Genomic DNA, 9882 nt, shown 5'->3' with positions numbered 1-9882 from the left:
TCAGTCATCAGTCCTCAGCAGCAGCAGTAGCCGCAGCCACCACTGCCGCTGCCTCCCCATGCACCGCCCCCCCCCCCCAGGAGCATCCCAGGAGCAGGGGGCAGGGGCTCTGTGGATCAGAGCTGTTCATCCTTTATACTTAAGTCCAATAACCCAGGACACCTGAGGGCAAGTCAGACAACCTGGGAACACCTGGGTGCCCACATGCATCTACATCAGACAATAGCCAAGCCAAGGAATACCTGGGTGCATGTGCATATTTACATCAAATGCTCAGCAAGATTCTGAACATCTGAGGGACCCTGACCATTTTCCTTCACTTTCTCTACAGACATAAAGTCAGAATTTATAATTAAAAGGTAAGCAGAGCATAAAATTTTGGAAAATTTGCAGCCTGGCCAAGTGGTAGAGCAGACAGCATTTTCATAAGAAAAATGCAATGGTGCTAAGAAGATTTGTACAAAAGAAAGGGATTATCAAGAGAAGGCAGGAAAGCCCTGAAGGCATCACAGAAGCCTCTAGGGCCAACCCTTCCATTATAAGCTCAGAGGCAAGGGAGACAGAATGGTCTCAGAGAACAGGCCTGAGATGCCCTCCATGGGCTCAATGCCCAGAGCTACCTCGGGAAGCTGCTTCGACTGCTCTAGCTGTGGCTAAATTGGCCCCAGGTGTGGCTGGGCCCACAGCTTTGGAAAATACAAGCCAGAAGCCTTGGCAGCATCCAAATGGTATGAACTGGCAAGGAACCTGGCTGCATCCACATGGTGTTAAGTTTGCAGGCTTGCAGAATGCCAGAGCTTTGAAGGCTTGGGAGCTTCCATCCTGATTTCCAAGGATGTGTGGAAAAGCCTGGGGGCCCAGGAAGAGGTCTGTCTCAGGGGCAGATTCACCACAAAAAGTCTTCACCAGAGTGGTGCCAAGAGGAAATGTGGGGTCAGAGTTGCAGCAGAAAAACCCCACCAATGCCATGCGTACTGGAGCCATGGGAGTAGGACCACCATGGAGACCTCAGATTCATAGAGCTACCAGCATGCAACATCAGCCTGTGAGAGCTAAAGCATTACCTGAGATGAGGAAAGGTATAGGAGCAGAGCTGCCCAAGGACTTCGGGACTCAACTCCCACACCAGCATGCAGAGGACGTAGAACATAAAGTCCAGAAACATGGCTCACCAACTTTAAGATTTAATACCTGCCCTGCTGGGTTTCAAACTTGTATGGGACCTGTTCCACCTTTCTTTTGGCCTACTGCTCCCTATTCGAATGGGAATATATACCATATGTTTGTCCCACCGTTTTATCTTGGAAGTAGATAACTTGTTGTGATTTCACAGATGGGGACTTTCAGCTTTGGACTTCTGAGTTGAAACAAGACTTTGGGGATGAAATGAATGTATTTGTATGTGAAAAGGACATGAGTTTGGGGGAGTCAGGGGCGGAATGCTGTAGATTGGATATCCCCCCAACCTCAGTGAAGTTTAAATCCCCACTGTAACTGTTGAGGATGGGAAATCCTGTTATGATCACTGAAAGGTGGGGCCTTGAAGAGGTGATTAGATTGTAGGACCGTACCACAGTGAATGGATTAATAATGGCAGTCGTGAGCATGGTCCTGAAGGCTTTAAAAGAAGAGCACATGAGAAGTTCATTCTTTCTGCTCCACCATTTTCTGCCCTGTGAGACCCCTGTATTGCTGTAAAGCCAGCACCAAAGAAAACCCTCACCAGATGTGTTCCCTGGAGTTTGGACTTCACAGCCTCTGAAACTGTAAGCAATAAATTTCATCTTCTTACAAATTACCGAGTTCCATACATTTTGTTATAAGCAACAGAAATGGACTAATACACCAACCAACCTTGTGAATATGTAATTTTCTTTTACTACTTTCAAGATTTCCTCTTTGCCTTTGGCCATTATTTTGACTATGATGATGTCCAGATATCATTTTCCTTGCATTTAATCTACTTAGGTTTTCTTGAACTTCTTGGATCAGTAAGGTGATGTTTTTCACTCAAATATGGAAGTTTTCAGCCCATATTTCTTCAATTTTTCTGTCCTGCTTTCCTCCCTTCTTCCTAAACTCCAATTATATGTATGTCATAATGGTTGATATTGTCTCACAGACTGTTCTTATTTTTTGTCTTTTTAAACTGTTCTTCAATGGATAACAATACTGTTCTAGTCCAGTGACACTTCTTTCGCTATATAAAATATGACAACAAGCCCAACTTTTCATTTTGGTTATTGTAATTTTAGCCCTAGAATTTCCTTGGCTTTTCTTTATTTTCAATTCCCAATTTTTTTTTAAATTTTTACTGATTCTTAGCATACTTTTCTTCATTCTTTGAACACCTATTTATTTCATTAAACATATGGATAAAAGTTGTTTGGAAATCTGTATCTGTTAAATCCAACATCTGGGTCCATTTGAAATCAGTTTCTATGGATTACTTTTTTGCTGACTAATGGCCCATCTTTCCTGCTTCATTGCTTGTCTAGTTATTTTTGGTTGGAAACAGGACACTAATAGAAAATGTGTTACAGTAACTGTTTTGTTCTTCTGAGAAGGTTTTTTCATTGGTTTTATTTGTTTGATTGCCTTAGTATGCAAAAATACTTTCCTGGACAACTTTACAAAACACATCTCCCTGAAGTGAGCAGCTACCTATGTCTATGCTAAGCTCTTTCAAAGACTGGCTCCTTAGTGGTCTCTATGCATCTGTGAAATTTAATATTCAGTCAGTGATTTGGTCAGAGGTTATACTCAACTTTTAGGCAGTAAGGCTTCCAAACCCAGCCATGTACGGCTTGAGGAACATATTCAAAGTGTGGCACTTTCACAAGTCTGTTCAGCCTTCTCATTTCTTCTGCGCTCCCTGAGGTCTCCCACATGCATGTAGTACAGTAGTCAACCAAAGATGTTTGGAAAGTTTTTAATGTCAGTCCTTCTATGGGTTACTCACAATACTTATCTTTCAGGGAGCACAAATGGGAAAGCTGGGCCAGGCCAAGTCATTGGTGATGGGGTTCCTGTCATCTGTGTTATAGGAGGAAGGGGTTAGTATTGAGACTGAAGGCCCAGGAGCATCACAGGTGGCAGGTGAGGCCCTGCACCAAGGAGACAGATGTAGGTGATGATACTCCAGGAACTTAGGAGAGAGACAAGTATGTTTGTGCATTATCTTGAAATAAAGCAAGAGTGTTGTGTGTGTGTGTGTGTGTATAATGAAGAGAAAGTATATATGCACTTCCATAGACAGTGTGGATGACTGTATGTTTGCTAGGGCTGCCATAACAAAGTACTAGAGGTTGAGTGGCTTAAACAACATAAATTTATTATCTCGCAGTTCTGGAAGCCAGAAGTCCAAAATCAAGGGGTCTGCAGAGTTGGTTTCTTCTGAGGCCTCTCTCCTTGGCTTGTAGATGGCTGCCTTCTCCCTGTGTCCACAAACAGTCATCCTCCTGTGCCTGTATGTGTCCTAATCTCCTCTTTTTATAAGGATACCATACTGAATTAGGGCCCACCCTAATGGTCTCATTTAGCTTAGTTACCTCCTTCAAAGTCCTAGTTCCAAATACAGCCACTTTCTCAGGTACTGGGGGTTAGGGCTTCAACATATAAATTTTGGGAGGACACAACTCAGCTCATAATAGTGACTACACATGTACATGTTGAGAGGATGCACCAGCACACATGTCTGTCATGGGGGAGAAAGAAGGCCCTGGGAGGAGAGTGTGCATGTTGGGCTTAGAGGTAGAGTGGTGATGAGGAAATGACCAAGTAAAAGCATGTGAGTGGACATTGGCGCTTATCTAAGAGGGTATGTGTAAATGAGTGTGCATGTCTCTGTGATGAAGAGAAGGTTGGAGACAGAGGAAATGCGTTTGTGAGAAACTAAATTCCTTTGTTGAATAGTCTGTGTGTGTCACTTAGGAGCACGAGAATGGGAAGGGATCCCATCCCTTTCCCAACAAACCCTGCCTGCTCCAGTCGGGAGCTCCATCCACAACCTCTGGCACCCTCTGCTGAACTCAAAACTCTGACAAAACTCAGGGAAAGCTTTTTTCTGCTTTCTCTAATCCCTTCCAATACAGTAACTGCCCACGTGTAGGTGCTTAAATATAAGTCCATTAAAATTTAGCATGATTAAAATCTCTTAAGCATTTGAATTGTGGCTAGTTTAACAGCACCACGTGGCTAGTGGCATGCACTCATTTTGTACAACACAGAGAACATTTTCAGCATCTCAGAAAGTTTCATCAAATGCCCTGACAGTGACCATTAATTATCTGCAAAAAAAAAAAAAAAAATTCTCCAACCCACCCCCACCTCCCAACATACACACACACTTTAACAGAAAAGCTCTGGTAACTTCCAGCATCAATGTCAGGGCTGGTAAGGGGCATTTCCCACCTTGGCCCCTCAGGACAATGCTATCCAGGGCAAACACACAGACCACAGACACAGACACAATTGCACCCCTCCCCTGCATCTATGGCTGGCCAAGAGCTGTCCACTTCACTGTGTGATGCAGGGACGCAAGAGATATTTGCTACTAAAACAGTGAAAGGAAAAAAATGGAGTAAATATAGGTTGGATGAAAATAAATGTATTCATTCGTCCTACTTGAAATTATAGCCAGGCAGGACCCCAAAGGCTCAGTCTTTTAAGGATCTAATAGGGAGAAGTCTTATCAAATGTCAGATCCTATTGAGAACTATTATGGTCAGAATGCTCCAGAAAAGTGGAGAACAGACATAAGGTCTGGTCAACTAATGTATAATGGCACTTCAAATAGTTCATGGAAATATTCGTTTTATCTTTTAATTCTAAAATTTTGGGGGGGGAGGGTAAGCTGACCAGTATGGGGATCTGAACCCTATTTTTCCACAGACTTTTTGAAGTGCCCTCATATTTCTTAGATCCTAAGAAAAAGGGGGAAAAAAGGTGAAGAAGAAATAATACCATTTCTAACCCCTTTTTTACATGGCTATTTTTCTAGGTGACTTTTGTATAGTTGGCCTTTCATATCTGTGGGTTCCACATTAATGGATACAACTGTGGATCAAAAATACTTGATAAAAAAATGCATCTGCACTGAATATGTACAGACTTTTTTTATTATTATTATTCCCTAAACAATACAGTATACGAACTACTTACCCAGCATTTACATTGTACTAGGTATTGAGTAACCTAGAGGTGATCTAGTATATGGAAAGAATTATGTAGATTATATGCAAATACTACTGTTGGGGCCCAGAAAGCAATAACCCAAAGGCCTCAGAAGCAGCCTCAACAGCAGAGTTTTCCTCTGACCTGCCTTGTCTGATTTTAAGTCATGAGATTCCCCATTCCAGAGAGGGTCGTGCCCCATACCCTGGAGGAATGCATGCTACACAGAGAAGCCAAGAATTCCGGACAGGCCTTCCTGGGTTTCCCCAGTGTATTAGCATTAGGTCGTATTCTTCTTGTTCAGTCACACTCCACACGGCTGTGCCTGCTTCATAGAACCTAAGCATAAATATGGACAATTTCCCCTATATCTTTGGGTCTTCATTCTGAAGGCTCCTGTGTCACATGAAACTACGATATAATAAAATTTGTTATGCCTCTTCTTCATATTAATCTGTGTTTATCAGATGACCTTTCAGAGAACCTTCAGGGGGTTGAAGGGGATGTCTTCCCTTGGCCACTACACTACACCATTTTATATGAGACTTGAGCATCAATGGATGCTGGTATCCAGGGGAGGTCCTAGACCCAATCCCCCAATGATGATGAGGGACAACTATATTGTCTTCTCCCTTTTCACAAATGGAGGAAAACATGAAGTCTTTGGCTTTCAATTCCTCCACAGGATTCAGGAAAACTATAACATCTTGCCATTACCTTCTTCTGCTTCTTTTAAGAGAAATAGAATGAATAGTAAAAGACACAAAATAAAAAGACTGGTTATGGTGGTAAAAGTAGGGAAGGCCTAACTTAAATAGTGTTCCCAAGAACTAAGTTCTGGAGCTCCAAGACCACATCTTAAGTAAGATGGGAACCCAAGGATGTCCCTCAGAGCCCAGTCTCACCCCTCCCATTGCAAACCCACACCCTGGCCACCTGGAGGTCACCCCAGCCTTGGCTCCCTATGACATCTTCATCTGGCTACTTCTGGACTGGTCCCTGAGCCCACCTCCATCAGGTGTGGATGGAGTTAATAATGCTTAATTAGGGTTAAGTGTGGAGTCAGAATAGAAATGGTCATCAGAACATTCCCCAGGACAACAGAGAAGCGATTCTGCAACAGTCACATCATGAACCTCTCCCCTATGGTTCATTACTCTGAACACAGTGGGTTAACTGCTGCAGGGGGTTTTCCCCTATAAATCATAGTTATGTCTCTTTATAGTAACACACAACTGTTACTAGAGCTAGAATAATTATCACTTAATAAATGCTCCAGAGGAGAGAGCTCTGAGATTATAGAAGAAACAGAACTGGCTCGATGTAAATGATGGTTGAAACTAGGCAGGGCATTCACAGGTCTGGGAAGGGGTTTACGATGCTGTTTATAGTTTTGCATGCCTGAAATCACCCATTAAAAAGCATGTATTTAGGGAGCAATCATTAAATACTGCTCTTTGAGGTTATAAATGTCCAAACTAAAACAATGTGGGTAAACCTAACACTGAAGAATTATCCCTAAAGGTAGAATAAAAACACAAAGACACAGTCAACAGAAAACAAAAGACAGCAAAAGAAACAATTTCTCTGTGGAAAGCATGTTGTAAACTCATTAAGAGTGTGGCTGTCCCTAGGGCTGGAGCACTGTGGGCTTTGAGACAGGGTGGGGACAGGCACAATAAAGGGAGAGTTATAGAACAAATTGGCACAAAAAGGGGGGTGTTGGGTCCAATGTGGAAGGACGGATGGCAAGAGAGGATCAACAGAAGACAGGCAGACATCATAGTAAGGACAGAAAAGCCTTGAAGGAAATAAAGCATTTCTGTTCTACAGGAACGTAAGGCAAAGGTGGAGGCTAGCAGAGAGAGGTCTGTGTGTCTGAAATGGAGTGTCTCTGTGAGAAATGTTGGGCCATGTTAATGTCTACAGCTGCGTGTTGGCAGGAAACTCCTGAGCATGTGGCTGGAAGAGGAGGTATCAGTGAGAGTGTACAAGAGAGGGTGTATGAGGAAGCGCAGGCTCATGTGAGACCAGTGAATCCTGCAAGTGGCAGTGTCTAAGGCTAAGGACATGGGTCAGCACCTGTCAGAACTGCCTATGTGCCAACCAGACAGCTCCCAGACACAGCCCAGGCCTGAGTCTCCGGCACTGCCTCCCAGGTGACAAACCCACAGGCCAAAAAAGATCCCCTCAAGCGCACTCCAAGCCCAGACCACTAGACCCTCAAAGGAGTCAAAACTGAGGAGCCCCTTCTGCCCACTTGCCTCAAAGAAAAGCTCTGTGGTGGGCATTTGTCCACTCCAGCCCCTCCAGATACCCAGGTCACAAGCCCACCAACCTGGCCCTCTCCAACATGCACAGAGGAACCTGCATGACAAAGACTCTTTGCTTGGCCACACTTTTTTCAGGCTCACGAACCTTCTCATAGACCCATCTGTGCACTTCCTTATAAAATCCAGTCTTAGAAAAAGAACTGTTAGGTCAGTTTAGCAAGAACTCCCAACCCTCAACGTCTGATCACTCTTGGTCTCTGACCAGGTTCCCCATCCTCCACCATCCCCACATGTCTGATCACTCCGGCCTATCTTCAGCCAAAAATTCTATTAGGTCAGTGATAGAGTTTGGATGTGCTGTCCCCGCCAGAACTCATGGGGACATCTGATCCCCAATGTGGCAGTGCTGGAAGCTGTTTGAGTCATGGGGGCAGATCCCTCATGAATGGATTAATGCTCTCCCTGGGGGAGGAGGGTAGTGAGTGAGTTCTCGCTCTATTAGTTCCCATGAGAGCTCGTTGCTTAAAAAGACCCTGGCACCTTCTCTCTCTCTCTCTCTCTTGCTTCCTGTCGCCATGTGATCTGCTGGTACCCGCCAGCTGCCTGCCACTTTCCGCCATGAGCAGAAGCAGCCTGAGGCCCATGCCAGATGCAGCTGTCCCACAATCGTAAGCCAAATAAACCTTTGATCTTTACAAATTACCCAGTTTCAGATGTTTGTTACAGTAACGCAAAACGGACTAATACTGTCAGTTTATCTAGAATGCTCCTTAGCCCTGATATTTCTTCTTACAGTAATTTTCCATCCACTGACCCCCACCTTGCTCTTTGGCTATAAATTTCCACTTGTCCATGAGGTATCCAGAATTGAGCCCAATTTCTCTCCCCCACTGCAAGATCCCAGTACAGTGGTCCCTGGACCGGTCACGATGGTCCTGAAGTCTTCCTTACCTTGTTTTAACAAATGTCACTGAATAATTTTTTAACAAATGCAACATCCCACCCACAGGACTAGAGATGCATTTGCTATAGAAAGAAAACAGTAAAATACAGTCATCCCTTGGTATCCATGGGGGATTGGTTACAGGACCTCCCACAGATACCAAATTCATAGATGCTCACATCCCTTACAGGCAGCCCTCCATATCCACAGGTTCTGAGTCTGCAGATTCAGTCAACCACAGATGTGGACTACAAGGGCTGGCTACATACAGCAGGAGTGAATCACTGAGTCATGAATGAATAAACTCATTCACTCAATCATGGATAGGTTATTTCAAACCCAGGTGCTCCAGCCTCATGGGAGGACTTACATCACAGCTCCTACTGAAAACTTTGGTGGCTGGAATAGTCTAGAAAGACGAATAAATGAGGAGACACAAGATCTTTGGTGCTACTTTGTATTTCATACTGTAAGGAACAAAAAGAGATGATGCAGAAGAGATAATATAATTAAGCTCCTAATTTATGTGCCATGCTGCTGTTTGGGTTTTTGCCTTGTTTTTTACAGTCTTTTTTTGGCAGCTGGCCAGCATGGGGATCCAACCCTTGTGTTACAATACTACGTTCTAACCAGCTGAGCTAACCAGACAGCCCTGTCTTCTCTATCTTGACAAATAAGGAAACAGAAAAGAAGATTAAAGTCTCGAACCTTTCGCCCTTCCACTGCATTAAGCTGGACTGTGACATTTTATCTATTGCCTTCCTCTTCTACTTTTTTTTAATAGAAACAGTGTGAAGGCTCAGAGGCATGATATAATGCAAACCATCCTTAATTCAGTGAATGGAGGGTCTGACTTAAATAAGTGAAAGGCTGCTGAGCTGCACTGTAGAAGACCAAGATCTGCAAGAGGGAGAATCCACCTTCCCCTGCAGCCCAACCCAGAACTCTCTATGCCCTTTGTAGCCACCTCCACCCCAGGGACTAGAGCAGGAAGAATCTCAGGAAGCCCAAGTACAAGGGGCAGTTGTTGCTGCCCAGCGATGGCACCCCCTTCCTCTGGTAATGGCCCCCATTTTCTCCTGGGGAATCAACTCACCCCAATACATCCAGTCCAGGCATGAGAGGGGGTTATTAGGGCTGAGCCAAGGAAACCCTCTCCTGGGACTGAACCTTGATCCTAGACAGAGTTCCAGCATCCATGAGCCCCTGCCCTTTTCTACATGTGGTGGATTCCTCTGTCCATCAAGGATCCCACAACCCTCCAAACCCCTGGTCTGCAGGAGAGAGCCAGGGCCAGTTTCTGAGCTGGGGACCAGAAAACACTCCCTGACACTGACAGGCAAGAACCCACTTTACAGCAAGTAAGAAAACCCTATCCTCATATCACCCCAACAGACACTCGCTTTTACTCTACAGCCCATCTGAGGTGCTGAGCCTATAATCATCTTCAAGGTTCAGGGGTCGCACACCCTCTTGTCTGCAATCTCCACC

Source organism: Cynocephalus volans, chromosome 3, assembly GCF_027409185.1.
Source record: "Cynocephalus volans isolate mCynVol1 chromosome 3, mCynVol1.pri, whole genome shotgun sequence".
NCBI lineage: Eukaryota > Metazoa > Chordata > Mammalia > Dermoptera > Cynocephalidae > Cynocephalus > Cynocephalus volans.
The sequence above is the reverse complement of the archived record's forward strand: the minus strand, read 5'-3'. Positions refer to the sequence as shown.